General features: G+C 41.7%; 1 protein-coding gene across 7 annotated transcripts in view; it reads right to left on the reverse strand.

Moving 5' to 3' along the window:
• TSPAN18 (tetraspanin 18) overlaps window positions 1-25440 on the reverse strand; it is a 120511-nt gene that overhangs the window by 38872 nt on the left and 56199 nt on the right. For all 7 annotated transcript variants that reach the window (XM_065064745.1, XM_065064746.1, XM_065064749.1 and 4 more), the window contains one exon: window positions 20645-20772. The gene's annotated coding sequence lies outside the window, so the exon portion shown is untranslated. The remainder of the gene's footprint in view (window positions 1-20644; window positions 20773-25440) is intronic.

The raw sequence follows: 25440 nt of genomic DNA on the forward strand, positions 1-25440 counted from the left end.
AGGGCAGGTTACAAGTTTCCAAGTCAGTCCTGAAAAGACACATCCCACAAGGACAACTGACCTGGTGGGACATGCCAATACACAACAGCAGGATAACAAGACAACCTGTAAATCTTGCAGCCTCAATTCTTCAGTAATGCTGGTTTTCAAAATACCGAAGATAGCTAACAAGTACAAGAAAGTTTTGGTTTTTTGTTTGTTTGTTTGTTTGTTTGTTGGCTTTACAGCTTCAAATAATAGCACAGTGATAGGAACTTTACAGACCTCAGATATTACATGACCTACTCAAGAGCTTAGACCCTGAGCTCTTAATCACAAGGTCTGTGTTCAGAACAAAGCCAAGTCCTTCCAGCTCCTCTTAAGTGACTCTACTAGCATTCATTAAAAGACAGTAAAAGGGACAGCAAATGGTTTGCTAATAAAGTCTGATTCTGAGGTGCACTGTGAATAGAGGAGCACTAGTATAATTACATTAGTATAGGTAACGGAGGCCACTGACACGTTGTTTGCTCTTTAACTTAAGCAAAAATAGTGTAAGGCGGCCATAATTGGGGAAGAAAAAAAAGGCAGGAGAAACTGTTCTGCTTTTGCATAAATCTGACTGCATGATTATAGGATGTTGGAGGTGTCTAAGAGGGAGCTATTGAATATTTAACCTTAGAAATGGAAGCTTGGTTGTCCCTTTCCCTGTTAACATCAACATATATCTTCCATTAACTCTAATTAGGGCTAACAGGGTGCTCACATAAGTATCTCCATAATTAATGTTAATAGTAGTTACGGGCAAACGTTGATAGATGATGAAATGCCAAGTTTCTTCTCCAGTGTTAAATACTCAGCAGCCTGTCTCTCATTTCCATTTCCTCCCACAACAGTCTCTAATCAACCCCACGTACCCCAGACAGACTAACGCACCAAGTCTTGCCACAAGAGACACACACAGCCATAAGTAACAGCACATGCTGTTATTTACACAAAATATAAACGCAGACATACAATAGCTGACACACATTAGACTGGTTTGCTTCTGTGTGCTCACTGCTGTACAGATATCGCAACAGAATACAAACAGGGCAGCGCGACACATCTCTTTTTTCTTCAAGATGCCCAGGCTTCACAGAGAAACAAATTTTTTCTATCATAAATTAAGATAAGTCATTTTCAATTAACAAATCAAAGAGCAAACAAGATTATAGCAACAACCTCAATTACCCTTATCAATGCCATTATGTCACCCGTAGTTGATAGGCTGCACTATATTCCGAAATCAGACGTTATTAACAAACCATTAAATTTGTAAATGAGAACAGCAAAATTATCTGCCATAATCAGAACAGTAATAATAATGCACCTTCCATTGTGCTTCTGGCTCGAGCCCTAAGCTCTGCAGCAATAGTTCATTTAAAAGCATCAACAGACTGCTTCCAGCCAGGGGTCATTTGCTAGCACAAAATCTCACTCTCCGCTCTCTTATCGCATCATAAGCAGAGAATTTCCATCAAACTTGTGCAATTCTGGAGTTGAGTAAATTTATAAACTGCCTTTAGTTGAGAAATATTTATAAAGCCTCAAGGAACCAGAGGACTACTCCGCCGTTTCCCTCATGAGTCGCAGATATTATCTGTCGAAATCTTACGATGCTGAAGCCTTTGCCAGGGACTTCTTCAGGAAGGAGCAAAAAGCACCAGAAGAGGAGCCATGGGTGGAGTGTGGCATCAGGAGTGATGAGGAGAGCCCGTGCAGGCAGCCAGATGGGAGGAAGGATCAGGACAATGTCCCGCTGGTGCTGGCCACTGGAGCCAGACGAGGAGCCGTGCTCATGGAAAATCTGACTCACACATCTAAACCCTCCCTGCACCGTAGTGCTCACAGTCATTGCTCCTCATATGCTTTGAGGCAGCTCCAGTCACAGAATGCACGTAGGCATGAGTCCCGATGAAATTTGTAGGTGCTTTCTCTAAAGCAAGAGACAAAAAATCAATTTGTGTATTTGTCAACTCACCTCTACTGGCCCCACATTACTTTAAAGAGATGTCTCCCAGGAGTCCCAGGACTCATCTTAAATCAGAACTGGACATGTTTTTGCTTTGCTATGTGAAAACAAACTTTTTTTACTTGCTTTGTTTTCTGCCTTGGGGAATTAGTGACTCAGGCAGGATGCTGAAGACTCAGTGGGATTTATTTTTCATCATGTTGAGGGTACCAGGTACATGGGCTTATTAATATAGCTCCACTCAGAATAAGATTTTCAGTAAACCATTTTGCTCCCCCATTTTTCCTCTTAAGTTTATGGGGGTAGCACGGGGAGGTTACTGCTCAGGAAAGCAAGGGACAGGAAGCACAGAAGTCCCAGGTCTGAGAAGTGCTGGCTGTCTGCAAAGGGCACAGAGCCAGCTGTTCTTCTAATGCACAAACCCCATTGCCATTCCCTTCTCAGCCCCTCTTATCAAAGGAGGTGAATTGCAGGCCCAGGATGGGCTCTGCTCTGGGCACCCTTGTGTTGCTTTTTTTGCAGCACTCAGTCCCCACGCCACATCTTCTGATTCCACACTCCACCCAGACTCTCCTTCAGATAAATCTATGTCTTGCATTGAAGCACCCACCTTGTTGCTGGATCCTGGGACCCTACAACTTCATGAAAGATGAAAGCGTCCATAGGTGAAAAATTCTCCTCTCCTTTTCTTGGTTGGGTTTGATTTACCAGGGGTACTTTCCTGTGTCCACACAGCTTTTCTCAGAAAAGGAAAAGAGAGTATTCTTTCCCAGAGCTATCGGACCAGCCAAGATTTTAGCTATAGTCAGTCTTACCAAGCACAGAACACTTCTTCCCAATAATGGGTTATTTTTAAAATATATTTTGAATATTCATGATATACTATTTTTTATAATAATCTGAAACAGTGGAAATATATTTAACAGCAGCAGAACCAAAAACGACCAGAACTCTGTGTTGCCTGTTACAACACCAGTCCCTTCTTCACTCTCCTCATACTCTTGGCAATTAAAACCGCACAATGGAAAAAGAAAATCTAGTTAGTACAAGTAACACTTGTAAAATTACATTTTAAAATCACTGTTGGAAAGTAGCAGCTACAAAATTAGGTGAAACACTAAGCAACGACTAAGCCTAGACATTTTTATAGGAATTGGAATGAATGTCCAGTAAGTGTTCAAGGAAATCTGAGTTGATTGAAACTTCTGGCTACTCTATATTTTAACTGGATGGTTGGTGCTGCTTCAGTGTCTTGCCAACAGGCTGACAAGGATATTAAAATACAGGAGCAGGAGTGGTTCAGCCAAGAACAGTGAACAGACAGTTTACAGGAGAACAGTTCATCTTTTTTTCATTATTAGTCACCCTAGCAATGGTGTTCTCTGGTTATGCTGGACATTCAGTTAATTTTACTCAGGGCTGTGCAAAACACAAACCTATACTAGCAGTATAGGTGGTATAAAGAGGTGGATCTTATATGAAAGAATTTACTTTCATTAGTTTTTTTCTTTTCCTTTGGCACAAACAGAAATATTTTTTTTTGAAGTTTGAACCTTTTTGTAAGATAGGTTAGCCAGAAGCTGAAAACATGAGCTCTGAGATGTACTTTGTAACTTCTTGAAATCTCTTCATCTTTTTGTATTCTGCTTCCCAAATCACCCGTATAGCTTTTCTATTTCGCTAAAACAAGATTGCCTTCCAGTACAAACTGTGTGCAAATGGGATTCTGCACAGTGATATCTTAGCTAGGGCTGTTGATATATGAACTACTAATTTATGAACAGCTGCTTGGTTTCTGATACCACACAAAATAGAACTCTAACCTTCTGCAAACACAACTATCTGGACAGCATTTCTAGTGGCTGTGAGTTTGTGGGGACCACTCCTCTATTCCTGTCGTTCTGCCATGACAGAATATCATGGACTTCCTGAGAGTTTGTCACATCTTCCAGATGAAGCCTCAATCTTCCAGCTGAGAATTTATTTCAGTTTGGGGAGAGAGAATTGTTGCTTCATTTTGGCTTAAGACTTGAAAACAGGTACTTCGTTATATTTCTGTAAATCCAGGATGGAACTTTCAACCAAAACAAGAGGGAAAGTTTTAACTAGCCAGGTATGGCTTATGGGGCATTAACCCGAGACACAGAAGACTTGGGCTGACATTCCTGGTCTTCCCAGTTCTCACCCGGGAACACAAGCAACCAAATTGCTAGGTTATTGACCTACAAATTTTGCCAGGCCAAACCAAGGTGGTTCTTGGAAAAGGCATCTTGCAGTGATAGAGATCTATCTCTTTCTTATTTGTTTCTTTATTTAAAACTATAGCACGGTTTATATTTTTGGACCACAACAGAAGAGAATCTTCATAAAATTTCAAAACATGACATCTGCTTCATGAGATAGATGAAACAGAACACACCTTTCCTGTGTGACCCTAACTTAATGTAACATTTTACATTTTCAAGTCTGGAAATCAACATTTTTCAGTGAAAGGCATCAGTGTTTTGCTTATGCCCCTACTTAAAAGGCCACTTTCAATTCCACTGCGTACAGACTAGGAAGTGTTTTGGGAATCTAGGATGAAAGATAGCACTGGTGTGAATAGCATATAAAACAAGTAATTAGCTAGATTCTTAGCGTCTTCCACAGACCATTCCACCTGGATGTTGGGGGATGCTCTCAAATTGCAATGCACTGACATATCTGTGTTTTTAAGAGGCAGAACCAAAACCAGCTGTAAACTTACTGATATACCAGAATCAGCAGAAAACTTCTATTGAGAGCATGGATCCTAATTCCCCACTTGGGAATTCACGCTAGAGTAACAACATATTTTTTTTACCCTGCCTGCCTCTGGCACAGCCCAATTGTGGTGATGTCCACTGGCAATGGGGTAAGCTCTGGGGCACCATGCTGGGGTTCTCTGTCCCCCAGCAATGGGGTAAGCACTGGAGCTCTCCTTCCATGGAGCAGCCTCAGCTCCCCGTGCAGGCAAAGCGCCAGCGACACTGAGCAGCCCAGGCTGGCATTGCTTAAGAACCAAAAGCAACCACAGAAGTCATCCACACCCAGAAGCCACAAAAAAAAAAGAAAAAAAAAAAAGAAAAAAAGAAAAAGGATAAGTATTTATTTTCTTTCTCTCTCTAAAAGCAAATAAAACCCAGCTATAATGATCCTAAACATAACAGATACTTCAGCTTGCAAACACTCTCAAAGCTGCAGTGGGCAATAAATCAGATGTCACTTCCAGCAATTCGCCTCTGGAGCTGGTTGCTACATGGCCATTATATATATAAATAGGCTTTTTCCTGGTGATCCTCAGAGCCAAGATTCCTTGTGGTGGCTCTTCTTTAAACAAATATTCCTCTGAAGTACAGTCGAATCTAAATTTAGCATTCAATCCTAATTATTTTCCTTTAATTGGTGATTTAAGGGTAGGTTTGGTTCTAACAGGCTGATACACTGTGTCTTACTCTTTTAAAAAATTTGATTCAGTGAATCCAGCTCCAAATGTACGTATATGACATCTCCACTGCATGAAGTCATCATCATCACACAAATCATTCTGAAGGCAACCAAGACCTTCTTCTTTTCCAGGCAAATTGTCTCAAAAGAGTAATCAAAAAGAGAAAAATCAATAATGGGCAAAAGAAGCTTTTGCAATGTCATGAAAGACCAGCAAAATGCTCTGAGGCCATGCCCAAACACAGCTGTAACATCCCTTCCACATCACTCAGAAGGATAAGAGAGCATTTTCAATAAAGCTACGGAAAATGAAGGCTTAAACATCTTTGATGTCCCACAGCTGGAGGGAAAGATAGCACTTAAAAGTCCACTAATCTTGTACCACTTCTCTTTCATTAGTTACAGTTTAGAATTTTGGATGGTGCTAAACCTAGAAAGAGGGGTTAATTGCTTAAAGGATTTGAGGCTCAACAGACTGCTAATCTCGCTAGTGAGTACTGTACCTGTGGACTAAATAAAACCTTGAGACTAGACTTCAAGCTTTTTACAGACTTTGGATCTACCTGTTGTATGTGCTCTGGAAAAACAAAACCACAAACAAAACTCCCACGATTTCTTTGAAATAAAACTTGAAATAAGGTTCATTTTTGTTTTGTTTGTTTGTTTTTGTGTGTGTGTGTTTTGGTTGGTTGGTTGGTTGTTGTTGGGTTTTGTTGTTGTTTTAATCCAGTGTTTCAGTATCGCACATGTTCAATTCAGTTCCTATCACCACTTATAACTATAGGTTGGCTACAAGAAGAGGTGCTGTGGCATAGCTAACTCTGGTTTAGAACTCTTTCAAACAGTTTTTTTTAACCAGGATTTGTTGCAGTTCCATAGCTATTTGTCCACCTGTATGTAGTGAGCTATGTTTTCTTTCCCCAGTAAACAGGCAGTTGAGTAGTGATGATTCATTACTCTCTCTGTAAAGCTGATGTTCAGCCCAGTCTTGTTATTCATACGGACCTGTCTATGGAGGCAAGAATCTCATCTCCATTCTGGTCACTGCTTTTAAAGTTCCTTCAGGCTAATTTGGTTCCCAAAGATGTTATTCTACTCTTCATTTCAGCAGAAATCAGAGTGCACACTCTCTCCTCCCACCCACTCTTTCACTCCAGAAATTATGCAGCCCTTTTGCCTACTGTCTATAGAGGGAAAAATAAACAAACAAAAATCAAGGAAGATAAAGGGGTGTGTCTTTAAATAGTAATTTAAAGGAATCTAACAGGTCAGAGGGATATAAATACTAAAATCTGATTAAGATATAGCATTTTATTGATACCTTTAGTTAGCATGTCCTTGCTTTACCTACCTAAAAAATGAACTGTTAAAACACTTAACAAATTTATTAATAAAGACAGGAAGAAGAGATAAATAAACAACTTAAACAACAAAACCCCGTTACCAGTCTATAACAATTTTATGTCTAACCTCACCTCCAGTAGGAGAGGGAAGGACTTGTCCTTTCCGCTTACAGCAGATACTAAGCCTCTGTGAACAGTGTTATTTGCAGACAACCAGTGGCTTTGTGTACATATTTTCATAGATATATATGTATGTATATATGTATATTTACACACACAGAGCCAACACAAAGACAAGCCAAGACATCCGGGCCTTTCAATGGTCTCCTCACAAGGAGTCTCAGTGAGCCACATCTTTCATCCTCTGCCATTCTTCATAGATGTGTAAATAGAAATACAAGGTGTGAACTACAACATCAGAACAATACGCTTGCATCATCAATCAGTTTGCACTGATTTTGAAAAGATGCAAATACCTTCAGAAGTAATGTTTTCTAAAGACCTGGGGAAAACTGCTCCAAGATTCCTGACCTTCTGCTATCTATCTTGAAACCCTTCAGGTTTTCAGTCTTCCAACAGTTTTGTTTCTAATATTAACTCAAAGTTAGGTGTTCTCCTCTTTCAGCAAGATGATCCAATCTTCATGCAGTACAAACTTTGTCCATTGTTGAACTCCATGTCACAGAGATTATGATAATGTGTTTTTAGAAGCTCAGTGTGGAACCTATATAAGACCAAGCCCAGTCTCTAGTAAGGCCATTGTCTTCAGCATGGCTTTGCTCGTGTTCATTTCCCTAGTGCTGCTTCATACTCATTCGTTTTCTTATCTTATCTTAAAGTTGAATGTACATGTTCTTAGATCAGACAGTATTTCTGTCATGCAAATTTACAGTGCTTCAAACAAGAGGACCCTGGTTCGTTATTAGAGATCTTGCGTGCTATCTCAATTTAAAGTTTAATTACAGTTACTTTACTAGAGCTCACTGACAGGGGTTCTAAGTGCTGTTTGAAACAGCACAGTACTCTACAGATGTATATAGCAAAAAAACATTGTATTACAACATGAACCAGCCCAAATTTAAAGTAACTGAGCTTAAAAATTATTTTTGACTGAACCTATTTGGTAAAGTTCATAGATATTTACACATGTGCTATGCAAAAGGGCATCCTGCTACTGATGAGCTTTCATGTGCTCAGCCAAAAAGAGAGGAGAAAGTTCTTGCAGTGCAGTTTGCATCGTCCTATCTGCACACAGGAATTATGCACGACTTGGCCAACTACTGTCACCAAGCAGTGATGTGTATGAAATGCAAAGAGCATTTTCATGTTTAAGAGGAAATACTTTATTTTAAATATTCAACAGTCACTGTCTTCTTCACATTGTGCTCCCAGGCTCTCAGCCAGAGGGGAGGCAGCTCAGGGGCTCTGATGCTGTGTTGCCAGGAGGGCTACTTGTCAGCAGTTGTAGTGTGAGCAACAGCAGGAGACTCAGAACAAGCATGTGAAATAAAATGCTTATTCAAGAGACAGCACAATGGCTGTTTTTTTTAAGTGGTATGAAGCCCTTCACCCTGCGGGAACACTCAGATCTCTGCACTGAGCAGCTGGGCTGCACTTTTCTCCTATCAATAATAATGATAAATAATAATAATGATAGCAAAGTAAAAGGAAACCCTGAGCTTACAAGCTGCATCGGGTGGACTTAATGCTCTTGCCTCTGAATGCACAGGAGCACAGGACTCAATTCCCCCACCTCTCCCGCTGCAGGCCCTCCCTCACACAGGGCTGTCTGGGGGACTCAGAAGCTGGGCTGCCCTGTATCCAGGCAACGGGCATCTCTGAGGCTCTGCAAACCTCTGCTATGCACAGGAGGAGCAGCTGGGGCAGGTCCCCCACCCCCAGACTCCACAGACAGAAGGAGAGAAGTACCTTTTCCAGTTTTAAAGAATATAGGCAGAGAACAAAGTAAGATCTGTAACTACCTTCTGACAACAAAAGCCCATTCCCAGATCTCCCTGGGGCTACCTGCTTTTCCACCACCTGGGAAGATGCCAGGAACAGTCCACAAAACTTACTATGACTTTTATTTCTCAGTGCTGTGTATACTCTCACCTATGTCCACCTCCTCCTGCTGCAGGAAATTTCCAAATTTACTAGCCACCTATAGGTAGGAGTCTCAGTTTCTGGAGCTGTCTTTTGGCCAGGAAAACCTACCGATGTCGTGAGTAATGGACATGCACACACCTCACCAGGCTTCAAAGACGGTCTGTGGGAGAACAGGTCAGCTGAGAACAAATGATCCATCTATCCTTACATTCACAAGAAGAAAAAGTTCTTAATGGGTGAGGGAATAAACATCTAGTGCCCAGGATGGGAGTGGGTATGTAACTTCACTGTGTGTTTGTTAGTGTCGCTAATTTCAGTGACATCCAGATGTCATTCACGGTGCTTTGGGGCAGGTTTATTTGTTCAACTCTCATCCTCTGTACAGCTGATGTTGACAGAGATTGGGATGGTCTTACTTTCATGGAAGTTCAGTGAGTAAAGACCAAAGAACACCATAAACTAAGAAAGCTAAAAACCACAGAAACCTGGTCCCTGAGCATCTTCAATTGACAGATGATCTACAGGCCACTGGCATCCAAAACACAAATTGCAGAGGATGAAGTGATTTGAAAGAGAACTGTAAGTGTACAAGTGTACTCAGAGCTTCTGTAGTATTCAGCTGCCTCCCAAACAATTGTTGGAGCTACCATACGGACATTACATAATTGAAGATATACAGGGAAGAATGATGATGAATAGAAGAAAGAAACATATGATGAATTACTGCATTAAGATGCTCTGATTCAAACCAGGCTTAATTCAAAGAAAACTTGTGTCTAGTAAGAAAAAGAGGTCACAATGGTCCCTTCCTGCCTTCCTTGATGCTGTCTCAGCATTTTAAGATCTCAGCCATAAATGTAATTCAGGATACAACACTGTACAGCAAACACAACAGATAGTCTAACCTGCCTCAACTCATCCTAGTGCTGACATACTATCCAGTCAGGATCTTTGCTTTCATCCACCATGACCAGAAATGTTATACAAACACCGTCAGGAGTGCATGAAATGCTAAAATCAGAAGCACTCTTTGGAACTTGTGAATTCTCATGGCTCTTACTGTAATCTCAGCTTCCTGCCCGTGCCTTCCCTCCTCTCTGAACAATTTATACAGCCTCACTGCCTTGGCAAATGCCTTCTTTTCCTTCTAGTAGTGACAGCTGTTATCGTAGGAGACAGTACAGTATGAAGTTACTCATTAGGAGAGGTAAAGGACTACGTCCCTGGAATACAGCGTCACCTCTGCTTGAACTCTGGAGAAAAATAAGTACGGTCCCTCTTTGCTCCTTTCTGAGCAGTAACATGGAACATCAGAAGCTCCTAGCCAAAGTGCACATAACACATGTTCTCAAGGTGATTAATTCATAGTATGCAATTCCCACCACTTCTGCGAAGGACAGTGCTAGTGCCAGAACGCCAGATGCTTTGCAATACAAGGTGTGTCCACCCCAGACAACTACACCGATTTCACAACAATTTGCTTAAATCAGAAGTGTTACCTGAGACCAAGGTACCAGGTGCTTCTGGATTTTATTCCCAGTTCACACACTTATTGACTCAGAGGGGAGGCAAGGCAAGGTTCTTTATCTTTCACACCAAAGCAGCTTCGCCCCCGCCAATTCTTACGTATATAATGACTATATTGAATCACACAAATCTTCTTTACAGCCTTTCCCTCCCCAACATGCCCTTTTTACAAAAAGCCATTTCCAACATCACCTCAGCAAAAGTTGATGGTGGCAGAGATTAGTTACATCAAAGAATCTGAAGGCAGAGAAAAGAGGAAAGACAGAAGAAAGGTGGGGAAAGGGGCAGATCAGAGACATGGCAGCTCTGCCAAACGGAGCCACCGAGGTCCTTCCTGAGATAAGGAGGGCTCCAGATTAGAGGCGACAGCAAAGGTACAAGGGGACAACTAGGAGACCACTGACACATTCAGACCACACTTGAGCAAAGCCCTACCACCAGTGACTTCTTCAGGACCTACAACTTTAAACACCCAGTTAAGTGCTTCGGAGAAAACATGCCAGGTGGCTTAGCCCATTGCAAAGCCCAACTTTTCTGCCTGGTGCTAGTTTGTGCAAATCAGTCCCTGGTTCAGAAACTAAAAACAAAACGAGCAGCACTGAAAGACAAGACAGAGGAGCTTCGATGGAGAAGAAACCCAGAGCAATGCTGATTGATTATTCCCAGAATGCCTCTCCCAGAAGCACTAATGAAGTACGTGCCTGGGACAGCAGCCCTGAGCAACACATGGAAACATCTGAAAAGCTCACAGAGCCCTTCCCTGCACCCACAGACCTCCCTGCCTGATGAGCATATTTAAAACAGTTTTGCAAAGCACTACAGCGTGGATCCCTACTAAAAACAACATTCCCTTCCCACATCTCCTCCCCTTTGAATCAAGCTCAAACCCCAAATCCAGGGCACCTCCAGTATGTGTATAATGGTATCTGTCCAACATTCCTCAGTAATAGCATCACTTGGGAGAGCTGCTCATTGGGGAAGGCATATGAGGGATACAGGCAAGAGAAGCAAAATATAAACAATATCCTTTGGAGGCCTGAAACAGAGACTACCAGCTGGTGCTGAGGGCAGTCATTTTAATCCTCAGCTGCAGAGTCACTGGGACACAATAAAAGAGAATTAGCAAAGAAAACATTTAATGATAACTATGAGTCCGCATGCTTTATTCCTTGACTTGCAGCTGAGAGTATTCAGTAATTCAAACATGGATGGGAAAATACGAACAAGAAAAGCTACAGCAAACAGACTACCTGCAACTATGAGCAAAAAAAGCGACTCATCAGCAGAAGCAAGAATAACACCCTAATGCTCATTCTCCTGCCAGACAAACCTCAAACTCTTTCAGCAGTAGAGCACAAGCACATTTTGTATTAGCAAAACCCAACAAAAATTACATCAGTATCATCAGAAAGAATGTAGCAAGATAATAAACAGATTTTGTTGCTTAGGTGAAAAAAAAAAAAAAGCAGACGGGAAGAATTGCTTCAGTTTGAACTGGAAGATTTGTATTCTGAAACAAAATCATACAAAGGTATTTCTTCACATCGACTCCACATAGTTTTGTTCAATCTAAGATGAAACTTTTTTTTTTTTTACATTTCTTAACTTAAAAACCAATACAGAACACAACACCCCCCAAAAACACTACACCAAACAAACTGAAACCTTTTTTAATAAAACATTTGGATCAAATTTTAATAGCAAGATGTGAATTTTATTTTAAAATGTTGAAAGGATCAGCTTTGGCATCTCTAAACCAAAAATATGTTGCTTTAAAAATGTGGAAATTAATATTTTGATGTTTACAAACACATATGTAACCCTTCTGTTGACTGAAACTATTTGCTTAGTTTCAACTTGATTTTATAAAGATTTATGGTCTCTGTGAAGATTTTGGAAAAAAGGTTTGCGTAATTTCTGTCTTTCACGAAAATGATCTAGCACAGAGATGTGATCCACAGCTGATTTTCTGTTCAGAAGAACCATCAGATCACTACACTTTTGATCAGTTACCATTATGCTTGACCAATAGAAAAAAAACATAACAAAAGAAGAATATACCAAGCAGTTAAGGCAGCACTTTTAGCTTGTACATCTAATACTCAGAACTATTGAGTACCCCTAGGGATTTTTATTGCTAACCCTAAACATCTGGATTTGGGTTTACACTTACATCTACCTAGTTTAAAGTTTTCCAAGTAATAATTTCCAAATAAGTTGGGGGAGTTTTGTGGTGATTTTTGTTTGTTTGTTTGTTTGTTGTTGTTTTTTATTGTTTGTTTGGTGTTTTTTGTTTGTTTGTTTGTTTGTTTAAAAGGCATTTAATTACTCCTTCATAAGAGCCACCATCACTCATCCCCTTTTCCTGGGATGAAGACTTGTTGAACATACTCAGCTTTAACCAACATATGGTCATACTAAGTCACTAGGAAAATCAGAGTTTTGCTATACTGATCTTCAAGCAATTTAAATTACCATAAAATGTATTCATGTACATAGTCCGAACATACAGTCATTATTTTGTACACTGGCTTTTGGCAGACAGAGATGGAGTAGCAGAACACCAGCTCCTGTTTCCAATCAGTTCAGTGATAGTTTGGCCTTCAGTGCTGCTACCAGATAACATACAGAATTGGGACATGGAAAGGGAAATGGAAAAGCAAAGGCAGTTCTGGCAAGTGATTCCACTTTCCAGTAACGTGATCCATACACTAAGCCAACTCAACTAACAGGCCAATAACTTGTGATAAACCTGCAGCTCCATTCTGAAAGCTGAACACTTTGGCATGGGAAAAGAAAAAAAAAAAGGACATGCAGTCCTTTTCTTTTTGTTGACTGAATACTTGTGGGAGAAATAGCTTAAAATTGGAGATATTATTTTTAGCCTCCTTGAAATGTACTCTTGGATGTACTTTGCAGCCACAAAGGTTATAAATAGTGCAGGGCAGTTTGAGAGGTCAGTGACAAATTCTGACAATGCATGTCATCTGTATAGCACTGGGTGTGTCCACCTGTTTCTCTAGCATCAGCAAGGGTACCCAGACAGAGGGCAGGAATGCCCAAGCCTGATAACCAGCCCTGCTGCAGAACATGGGGAAACCAGGGGTTCAGGCAGCCATGAACTCTAATATCCTGTCATCAACAGTCACCAGGGAAAGGTGCCAGAAACAGCTTGAGATGGCAATTACAGAACAGCCAGTTCCCAGGAAAAGCTTGGTCCTGCCCGCCTGGGCTGAGGGGCCGGCTCGTGCTGTGCAGCGGGAGGGACCGAGCCTGTTAATGCTCACACGTGCTCTAGTATTTCAAGCCAGTACTACAGCCCGTTTGAAAATTAGCACCTGGTGAGCACTGGGGGATCTGAAAAGAAGCCTTCCACAAGTGATTAAAAAAGGAAGCTTGCATTGCTTAAACGTGCTTCTTTGGAACTTCTTTTTGCTGGGGGTGTTGGTCCACTCATGCACATGCTGGGCTTTGTTTTTTCAGAAAACTAACAGCTGTAGACAGTCCCTTGTCCAGCTCAAGATACCCATATGCTGGGCATTAAAGCTAAAATACAGGCAGAGCATGGCCGTTATATCCCCATTGCCATTTAGCCACAAAATGCGTGGATGTCATTTTTACCTTACAGCTCCTGGCACACACTACCAAGGAGAATGGCCCTGAATGTCCAGCACAAACATGTCCAAGGATGTTCACCTCCTAGTTTCTTATCTGCCAGTACTGTCAACAAATGTAACGTCTGCCAAGGATGCAGCTCACATCCATTAGAAGCTAACTGGAGAATGAGTCATTTTACAAAGGACAAATCACCCATTAGATTATTGTTATCTTTACTGTGCACAAGCCTGTCCAGCGGCTGACCTACGTGTAGGCTCCTCTCACAAAAGAGCTCTTCAGATTTTGCACTAAATAGACACAGCAATGTAAGCAAGAAATTTCAGTTTAAAATGGGTCAGGGCATTCAAGAGTCATAATAACCTTTTTCATATTCTGCAAGTTTAAAAATCAACTGTGTTTTTGGTTTTATTTTTTTAATGTAAGATGCATAGACATTTTTTGATGGCAAGTTTTTCATGTGAGGAAAGGGAATTTCTGGATTATCTCCTTTCTCATTTCTGCTTTGTCACAGAAAGGAGGAACAACAAGAAAAAGAAATTAAGATACACCCTCCAGAATGAAAACTTCTTTCATCTTCAAGTTTCTCTGAAAAGAAATGCAAAGTTTCACAAAGACAGTTTCTACACAAAATAAAATACTTCTATCATCTTTTTCTACAAGAGAAAACTTCACAGCTGCACCACCATCCTCATACAGCTGGGGAAGAAAGGCATACAGGAATCACGCTGCTTCCCCTGTCAGAACACGGGCCGGGCGTCGAGCTAGTAATTGAATGCAAAACTCCCCAAGCCCACTTCACTACTTACAGGGTAATACTATCCTTATTACTGATTTTAACAGTTATCACTTTTCACTGATCCCAGATCTTACTCATAAGCCCAATGAAAAAAGCTTCAAATACAAGTACATATACCGCTCTTACATATCTGCTTCTGGAGAAACCTCTACAGTGAGAAAATAATTCTAGCAGCTCTTAAACTAAGTCCCCAGCTTCGCTCAGTATTTTTCAAAATTTGCAAATCAAAAGCAAATGTACTTCTGTAGGTCTCAAAATAAGTGATGCAAAGCCTTTGCTGCTGTTCTGAATGACACTGTATCTCAGCCGCTCCACCCAGGAACGAGCACGGCAATGAAAGGCGGCTTTGCATTCCTGCCCTGTCACATTGGGTAAACCCCATTTTCCCTTGACAAAGCACTTTGCCCATGATATAGTTAAGCAAAAAAAGCTTTTAATTACCAATATAGTATTAGAATTAAGTGTCAGGAACTGATAGAGATGCATTTCTAATGACAATTTATTTCCTCCATTATCATTTGCATGTCATACAAGTTCCCAACTCCATAGGAAAACACATGCAGCCAAAGTCAGTCCCCATATGCACCATGGGTAACATCAGAAGCACCTACTCCAAATTTCTGAGGCAACACCTCTCAGAAGACCCATCCACCTCTGTCAGGGTCAGCTGTAGCCATGTCTGAACCCTCTGGCTATTTGTGTCACCTCTAGACCCACCAGAGACAGAAGCAGCAAACACAGACCACATCACCAGCAGCCACCTACAGTCTTGCAGCACCTCCAGCAGCAGAGATTAAGAGCTGAAACCTCCTGCTGCTGTCCCGGACGAGATCTCACATGGGGCTCCTGGGCTCTAGGAGCTGGCAGGCAGCCCCTGGCCATGGCTGGAGTGAGACTGAAACGCCACTGGCAGCATGTGGTCTGCCTGCCCTTGGGATGCATCACCGAGCTGGCGCTCACCCTTTTCACTCATCTTTCACTTATAAATGTGCACACAACAAACACGTCATCGTTGGCTGTGACAGTTATTAGGACAGTTATAAATGTGAGCAGACTGTAACCAAAACATGAGGCCTAGGAGTTTGCAGAGGGCTTGAAACAATAGCTGTCAGATGAGGAGCCTCCTGTTTGTCTGCACAAGGTTAACTCAGATGTCCAACGACAGCCACCTATGTGTCAAAAGTCATTAGTCGCCTCATTGGTAATTTGAGAACCAGCACAAGTGGCATCACATCGTTCCACACCACTCGCTGTGAGTGATATCTCCTCTTGGTAATACAGTTGACAGCATGTAGAAGGCACATTATCTTTGTTGGAGAAAAAGCTGTGTGAGGACATCCACCTGCCATACTGGTGCAAACTTAAGCATTTTAGTAAAACCCAGGAGGACAGCATAACTGTATCTCTAGTAGAAGCACAATTTATCTCATGGGAAGATTCTCTTGGAGACTCATTTTGCAGAGATATGTGAGTAGCACAGCTTCTCCAAACAATCTTCTCACAGTTTAAAGAAAAATTTGAGAGAATTAGAACTTTCTCAATATATTTGCTTCCTTTGGTCAATGTGGCCTCCATTTCTAGGCTTTTATAATAAACACTGAAGCTTTTAAAAGTCCTTAGTCCATTCTCACAAAATTGGAGTTTCTTTAAAAGCTGTCCAATTGTTCAACATTTTAAAAAGAAAAAAGTTTATACAACCAATGCATACACAGACAATAATAACAATAATATCAAACAATTAATTTTTGGAAAAAAAAGGTTTATGGAAAGTATTTTCCTTTTTTCCACTTCAGTAATCACACCTCAAGATAACACAGATTGAGTTTTATGACATGTTTGTGGTAAACGAACCCCAAAATATGTTGCTGCTAATTCTAAGAGGGAGTGGGTTTTTTGTCTGCCTTTTTTTTTTTTTTTTTAAGAAGTCTGAAACATTATCTGTTGCTAAACAGGTTTTTATAGGGAGAATTAACAGGGCATCACAGAGAGTCAGGAGATGGCAACCACAGGGAGCACTGCTGAAGACTATATCCCAGTTACTGATGCCAAGAGGAAGAGCACCCACCTGTCCTGCACACGGGCATGAGCTCATGTTCCCCCCTAAGAGCCGGCTGTGTTCCTGGCTCACAGACCTGTACTTTTCCCCGCTCTAGACTGCACCTCTGCTTGCCGGAGTCAGGGGATTCAGCCTTATTTATGCTCATGTTGCTCCAGCTGTTCCTTTGCACAAGTCACTAAGTGGATTTGTTTGGAGTTCAGACTTACTTCCAAAGAACAGGCAGTTTCTGTTAATCAGTAAGTGACGGCTGCGCCAGGAAACAAACCCCAAACCTCAGGGGTGATTTTCAGACCTTTTCCTCAGCCAGCACATGTTCTGGCCCACACCTGTTGCCTGCGGAAGCACCTCAGTATCTAAAATATTACTGCATGCAGCCTGGCTTCCTGAGGGTTCAAATCTTTCACCTGCCTTTGGGGATAACTGGACTATGGTCGTCCCCAGCAGAGGACTTGGTCACTGAGCAGAGCAGAGGAAGCCAGTGGCCCAAACTGGTGCTTATCACTCATGCAGCACATCAGCGGGAACAAACAAAGCACAAACTGGAAGCGGGAGATTGAGGTCTCTGCAGCCTCATGTCCTCACACAACACAGTGCAATTAGGACTACTGCCATTCCATAAACCATGTTTTCAGGCAATGGAGAAGAACGGAAGCCCCAACTTAGCAGCACTGGTTTTGTCCCAGTTCTCAATCACGAATCATAAAGTTCTGGTGGAAAGAGATTTTCAGTCCTTAAAATATCAAGCACTGAAATAGGGACAACCTGGTAGGGAACACCCTGGGAGCAAAAGTCAGGGTGCCCTTGTAAGAGTCCAGGTGTGCTTGCATTAGGACTGGAAATACAGACTGAATAAACATAGATTGTGAAAGAAGAGGGACACGGAAGGGCATTCCATGCCTCTGTATCACTGCCTGAGCATCTCTTCTGCAAGAAAATTCAAAAGGTGAGGAGGATTATTACTGAGTTCAGGATGCAGGAAAATGCACAGCCACATCGCTGCTTCTGTCATAGTAACTGAACCTCATTTGCTATTGCTGCTTTGCCTAATCCCCTAAACTGTGATAACAGAACCAAAGCAAAATTTTTGCACAGGCTAAGACTATACACATGCATATCTGTAGCCTACTGCTTTCTTTTTGCCCAGATCTTCCACAAAAGCAGAACAACTTACAGAAAAAAAAAAAAAAGAAAAGACAACTGTAAAAAATCAATTTTTAGAAAGAATGTAGCATGATGCCATTTTCCTTATATGGCAACTGGTATCCCATGTGGAGTCTCAAACAATAGCCAGCCTGACAGGACGTGGAGTAAGAGGATGACTTGGGGGGGGGGGGCGGAAATTATATATATATATTCCCTGCTGGCCCTCACCCTCCATTTCCTCTTGGAGTTCTTTGTGACTGCACTGAAAGGGGTCAATAGCTCCCAGCTTGAGAAATGCAGCTTTTGAAAGGACTATCACCAGCATCTGCATTTAAAGCTTGCCTTTTACTTCACAGCCCCCCACGTCCCCAGCTAATGCACTGCTTTTAAAAAGCCAGCAGCAAGATAAACTTTCAGAGCAAAAAAATAAGAGGGAGAGGGAGAGTAGAGGAGAAATGTTACCTATTGGCCTTGGGTTTACCGACACTTTCACTGGAAAAAAGCTTGACTGGCAAAGGAGGGACAGGGAACATGAGCTGCAGATGACATGAAGAACTACAGATCATTACGCCTCACTTCAGTCACCACCTCCTCATCCTTTAAAGTATGCTACAAAACCACATGTAGCAGCCAGGCACCAAGCTGGAAAGGAATTTCGCCTGGTTAAGAACAATGGGCAAATTAGCACTAGACTCATTGAACACATGAAAGCTTTGCAACTCAGTCTTCAGTGCTTAAAAAATTCTGATCTGACAAACACAAGGAATCTAGTCAAATTTTCATAAGCTTAATTGACTTATCTTGATAATGAAACTCTGGGCTACTGGCTAAGTTTATATTTAGGCTTTCTATTTGAGGAAATACTACAGAAAAGCTATGGCACATTAGAACCAGGGATTTATTGGAAGGACGGAGGAACAGGATCGTAACTCTCCTTTAGTGCCAATGGATGCAGTCCACACGGAACGCTGGCACATGCTCAGGTTTTCAGGACCCCTGGCCCTGCTTCACACTGATTCAAATATCCATCAGCAATTACATTGCAGTAACTTTCTGTATAAGGTTGTGTTTTTTAATTCACTTTGGAAGTGGATGAATTCAAGTGTCTGCACCAAGGGTTTGTACAGATCTGCTATTGCTGTGGTCTCCATGTGTAAACAGGTCAAAACTCCATTCATGTACTTTAGAAACTGAGTAACACTACTAAAACATTTCAAAATTTAAAGATCAAAATGAGTGAAATGCCACAGAAGGAAGCTTCACTTTGTGTTAAGTGGAGAGAGGCTAAGTAACAGCAGCTATGATTTTCCAGCTCTGATTTATTTGATTTTATATTCATCTGGCAATTTGATTGTACCCTTTTAGTAAACATCAGCAGAACCCCACAATATTCATCTTAGACAGGCCTGAAATTCACAGATGGAAAGGTGCAGTAGAACCTCCAGCAGTACCACACACAGCAGAAAGCTATTTCACGTAGTTCCTATCAACTTGTCTGACAGAGAAGTCAAAAATGAGGCCAGAGAATGCTCCAGAAATAAGTAATTGCCTCAGAGAGTCTCTAGCAGGAGCAGCATATGACTTCGCATTTCACTTCAGTTTCCCATCATACTATCTTTCTCACAGGCATTCAAACACATTAGTCTGTGCCTTATCAGATCCTGAATTACTGTTGTAGAAAAGCTCCTGCAAGTCTGAGAACTCCCATAGTAGTTCAGAGACGTTTATGGGGCTGTAATGAGTACTGACAGATAAGCCACACTCATGCATACATGCTTGCAACTGATGTCTGGTTTAACACAATACAGCCCTAAGCCTTCATAATACAGCATAGGAAACAGAATCCTCCCATTGCCTACTACTAATTGCATCTGCAGTGGTCAGGGGTTGAAAGAAAAGTAAGCAGATTAATTCTATTAGACTGTGCAATAGTATCCCAAGGGGACAAGGGAAAATCCCATCATTTAAAACAGAACTGGTAGATGCTGCTGGGAACAATGTCACATACTAGTAGGGGATTAAGGGTTTGGACTGAAGGGCCTTTTCTAGATCTGGTTTCCATAACTCATTGTGATTAGAACTTCAGAGGTTTTCCCCTTCCCCCCCACCCCCAACTTTGGGATGACCTGAAACATCTTGCCCAGTTGAAAACAAAATGATTTAATTAGTTTCTTGTTTAACCCCTTCCCCTCAACATACACTTCTTTTTTCCTTTTCTTAAAAAGTTTTCTGTTTAAATTAATGTAACTTTCAATATTAAACTATTTTGGAACAAGAGGTTTAAGTATTGTTTTGTTAATACCCCACCTGTAACATTTTTCTTTTTCAGCATACACCTCCCACACTTTCAGCCTATATTTATCTCAACTATACGAGCAGTCTTGATCCTCTGAAAGTACATTTTTGCTGAAAATCATTCCCCATGCTGTAAAAATAATGTAAGGTTTCACCTCTACAGATAGGGCAGGCAGAGGTGACAAAGCCCCTCTAGAGTCAAACGAATAGAAAAAATTTCTCTGCTCAGGCCACTGCAGCATCCCCAGCGCCCAGCAGCAGCAGAGCCTGAGGAGCATCAGGAGCTCTGTCTGTCTTACCTGCGTTGCTGCTTTGATAGGACAGGCCTTCAGAGAAATACTTCTCCTCGAGAAGTCAGGTCGTACTAAACATGCATCGGTCAGGATCCTGCTTCAGGCCCCTAGCACCGTGATCCAGGCTGGTCAACCTGTCAGAAACAGCAATGGCAAATACATAAGACACATACTTTGCATACTGGGACTGAGGAGAAGACCATGACCTTGCTTTACTCACTTCTTCCTACTTCGGTAAAGAACTCTGTTGCACACCTGAAGGAGGTAAGGGGAAGCATCTGGCAGAGACCCTGAAAACGCTGGCAAGGACACTCATCCTGCATGCACCAGAGGAGCAACGGGGCTAGTGAGCAGCAGAAGGACCCACCAAACAGCTACTCAGGCAGATCTTCTTGCCCGTTTCTAATAGACTTGCATGCTTTCTACTGAGTTTCATCCTCCTATGAGCATTTACAAGCCTCTTCCCTGCTCTGTACAACTTTGCATTTCAAACACACATATACTGAGCGCATCCCGTTTTTTTAAAAGGGGAAGGGCAAGTATTTGAGAGGTGCAAGTGCTTGCATTTAAAAAATACATGCCCCCATATACTCCTGCACAAGATGAAGTATCTGCTGCCTAATAGAAACCTACACCACTGAACAAAGACCTGGTCCTTTCAGACATGTAGTGCCAGAGAGTAACTCCCAGCCTTTGGAGACAGTGAGGGAGGAAGAAAAAAAAGGTAATATTAATTTATTCAGGTTTTTAAAGTGCTCTGAAACCACAACACGGAAAGTGTCACTGGTAGGTGTACTGAGAGTCAAAAATTTGAGTCAGTGTCATTTTTAGTAGCAATTTTCCCTTTCTATTATAAAAGAATAGTGATGTCCGTGTAGGCAAAACTCATTAATTCCCTATTACTAATCAAGCTGATGTACCACTGTGGTCAGAAGCAGAGAGCTCTAATATACCATGTTTCAAAAAGATGGACCCAATTTCAAAAACACAGTGATTTCAAATTGGGTCCATATTTTTGAAACACGCTGTGTATATCCAGGGTCACTAATATAGTATTTTGTCTTCTGTGCATACTTGTTCAGATGAGAGATTTCAATCATCTCTATTCAAAGAACATTAAGAAATAGAAGATATCTCAGGTCATCTAAATCCTCCTCTCCAGTGGAGTATCATGTCTCTGCCCTCCCTCCCAGCTTTGTTTATATCTAATCCAACCAAGAGTGTCTCAAAGCAGCGGGAATATTCTCCTTTCTCTGAACAGACCTCAGAAAAGCCTGAGAGACAGCTGTCTTCAAGACCTGTTGCCTGCATGAACAGTCTGATTTTTTGTTTTAGTTAATGCGATTCTTTTGTATCTGACTAGAACAAAAGCAGCAGCATGTGCAAACCTGAATAAGGGCAATAAACCCCAGGGACCTTCTCTGTGGTTGATGCAGAGGGACACAGAGGGACAGCAGCACCAAGGGATCCAACACTCCTTTAGCCCTGTAGGTGCATTTTCTGAGGAGTAGAGCCAGTAGCCTAGGGGTCATCTGGGCTTAATAAATTTTTAATATGAAAACAAAAACAAACAAAAGCTTAGCATGGAATTTCTCCTGGTTAGTTGCCCTGGTCTTACATTCTCTCTAATCACTGCTGGCTGATACCAGAGACGAAACCCTGGATTAGACAAGATCTGACCCAGCCTTGCAGCTCTCAGGTATCCCTTCCACAACACTGCACTGAGATACACCCTTGGGGCTCTAGACTCTGTGGCTCCTAAGCTTGGTTTGATTTAAGGGGTACAACAGACTCTGCTGGAATTAAGCTTTTTTTTTTAAATCCAACCTTGATCACAGTTTTCCTCCCAACTTCAATGTTCATTCACCTCAGGGCCCCAATGGTGATATGTTTTGCAAACAACTTTTTTTTCATCCCTGTATGCCTGTACAATCATACACATGCTTGTATAAAGTCACTTAATCAAGCATAAGAAACAAGAGTTTGCACTACATGCTGACACAGAGATCTGGAGGAACATAAACCGTTCCCATTTAACATTTTGTACATCACAAGTAACACCAAAACAGATGTAAAACAAGCCATTTCTTCATTATATTTTACGCTTAACACAAATATTCCTGCATTAAATACAACTGAAAGGGAGCTATGGAGTTGGCATTAGCTTGACAGATGCTGAGAGGAGCTGCACCAGAAAGAAATATCTCAGCCTGAAACAAAGCATGTTAAAAAGGCATCTGCTTATTGTTTGATATGTGTATTTATTTACATAGCTTGCTAACACACTGAAAGTTTGGGGAGGGTGGCATAGGATGGCATCTCAAGTTGCAGTTTGTTATCTTTTGGTAATGTCACAAGCTTCCATTTTATTGCTGAGTGCTGGCAAAAGCGGGGAGCAGGAGGGGAAGTGGGGTCCCCTCCACTGCATAGAGGTGGCTCCCCTCAGGAGCCTGCCCTCAGCACACAGGCAGACCTTCCAAGTTCAGCCTCCACAGGCACACTGCCCCAGGGGCTCACCCTCCAGCTTCTGGGGCCTCCCTGCCTTTGATACAGACATGAGAAGAGTCCCTCAGATGCAAGTCAAGCACAGCTTCTTGTGCATAAAACAAGATCTTCTTTAACAAGAAAGAAAACTAATTAAGTGGGTAAAATCCCATAGGTTGGAATTATCTTTCTATCAGGTTGGTAATGAGGACTAAAAAACCTCACACAGACATTAACAGCTTTATATGGGCTCATTGGCATTCCAGATCAGATGCAAAGCTTGGCATTCCCAGGAGCAGCAGATGCAGCTCCAGTTACAGACCAGACCTTGGGCAAACCACAGTTTCCTCTGCTGAAAACAGCATCACCGCAATGCCTGAAAATGAAAGGCACATACCTATCTAGCAGAATAACTTTTTCCCACAGAAATCATGCCTAGAGAAACTGTAGGTCACAATGTCCAATGCCTCAGTTTGATCTACCTCTGAAACCTGTGTTTAGATATGTGTATGTGTGTGTGAGAGAGAGAGGAAGGGAGAGATTTATTAAGCGTGCTGTGGGGAGCATGAACAGCTAGGACATCTAAGCGCACATCAAATGACACGATCAGATACTGCCCAAATCCCCTTCCCTCATCCTATTGATTTACCCACCATACCCCTGTCTGCTTAACCATCATCACTCACAAGTATTATTCAGTTCTAACAAAATAATTCACATTATTTCCTATCCCCTGCAATGGAAAGACTACTTGATTTGTGTTCAATGACAAGAAAGCAAGCAGTGGAGTGTTTGTGTAACCACTGCAATAAGGGATCACAACCATGAAGAATCCACGGAGCCTGACACCGAACTGTGCCAAGCTACTAAAAGCTACATGTCAGAAATGCACTGATTCCCTAAGTACTAAGGTAAAGGAGTCTGTCCTCCACATTAAAAAAAAAAAAAAAAACAAGTAACATAAGTAAAATACTGGCCACCTTTCCAAAACCACACCTTTGGACATCTTCCTGCTTCTTTGTTATTATCTGTATCCCTAGTGTCACATGAGACCCCACAGAACAACATCAACTGTGCACAGCATTAGAAAGCCCCTCCCAAAAGAGCGTGCTGCCTAAACAGGCAAAAAGCAGGAAAAAATGAAATATTAATATTTCCTTTGTTACAGATGTGAAGTAGAAAGCCAAAGAGACACTGGTGGTAAAATCAGACAGAAAGCCAGTGACAGAACTGGGAAGGGAATATCTTCAGTCTCAAGCCTACTCCTTCAGTATGAAGAAGACTGTTCCTTCCTTCCTTGTTCTCTTGTCTTTCCCTGGAAGCTGTTTCTTTTACAGCTTGTAAAGTTTATTGTTAAAAGCAAAGTCCACAGCCTACTGATGCGTTTCTCATTTTTAGGGGTAAGAGACCTAGGGATTCTGCAAATGAGCACAAGGAATCCTCAGCTGGCACCCAAAAACTGCCCCAAAGAGGCCAATTTCCTTCCCTTAAATGAACAGCAAATGCTGGTTCATGCCATTGCATATAGGTTTTTAATGTGCCTAATCATGGGGCCTTCAGCTGACCAACTCAGTATCACACCAGTTCACATACTTCTGAAGCAGATGTTTCATATATTACCTGTGTTATCAATCAACACAGATGATATCCCTACCAGATGAAACAATTATTTTGCAATTACATTGAAACGAAAGGTACTTCTTGCAAAGGCTTCACTAATTACCCAGGCTTACCAAAGGCTAAGGATAACGGAGTATTTTCCCACCATCTCTGCCTCTCGTTAGTACAAATGCCCTCTGTGCCCTAAACCTATTGGAAAAAGAAACCAATGGCACTTCCTGAGCAATAGGATTAAATTATCTATTCCAAAGCAGTTTGTCTAACAGAAGCATTTGCATTATCAATAGCTATTTTAAATCATCTTACATCATCTTTTAACATCTTTTATTTCTCTTGCACTTGAAATACCTGACGTGCATAGAACAACAACGGTTACTCTAACTGTTTTTCATGTTATTCTTTCTTGTTTGACTCAAATAATGCCTTCTGTCAGCTTGAACTGTTGATGTAGGTTTACTGTTGCAGCTCTCTCCCCTTCCCTTTAATAAAGGGCTGGCTGATCCCTGGGATGCTGTGGCACAGCACTTGGGTTTTCACACTCAAGCTGTCGCTCTATCAACTCTGACAATGTGGGTGGTTTGTACCACACTTTTATTAGCCTCCCGTCTACCTCTCCTATCTCTTTCCTCAGATTCACCTGAGCAGACATATTGACACCTTTGGGCAGGATGTTGCCAGAATTATAGGAACATACAAGG

Source organism: Columba livia, chromosome 5 (genome assembly GCF_036013475.1).
Source record: "Columba livia isolate bColLiv1 breed racing homer chromosome 5, bColLiv1.pat.W.v2, whole genome shotgun sequence".
In the NCBI taxonomy this organism is placed as follows: domain Eukaryota; kingdom Metazoa; phylum Chordata; class Aves; order Columbiformes; family Columbidae; genus Columba; species Columba livia.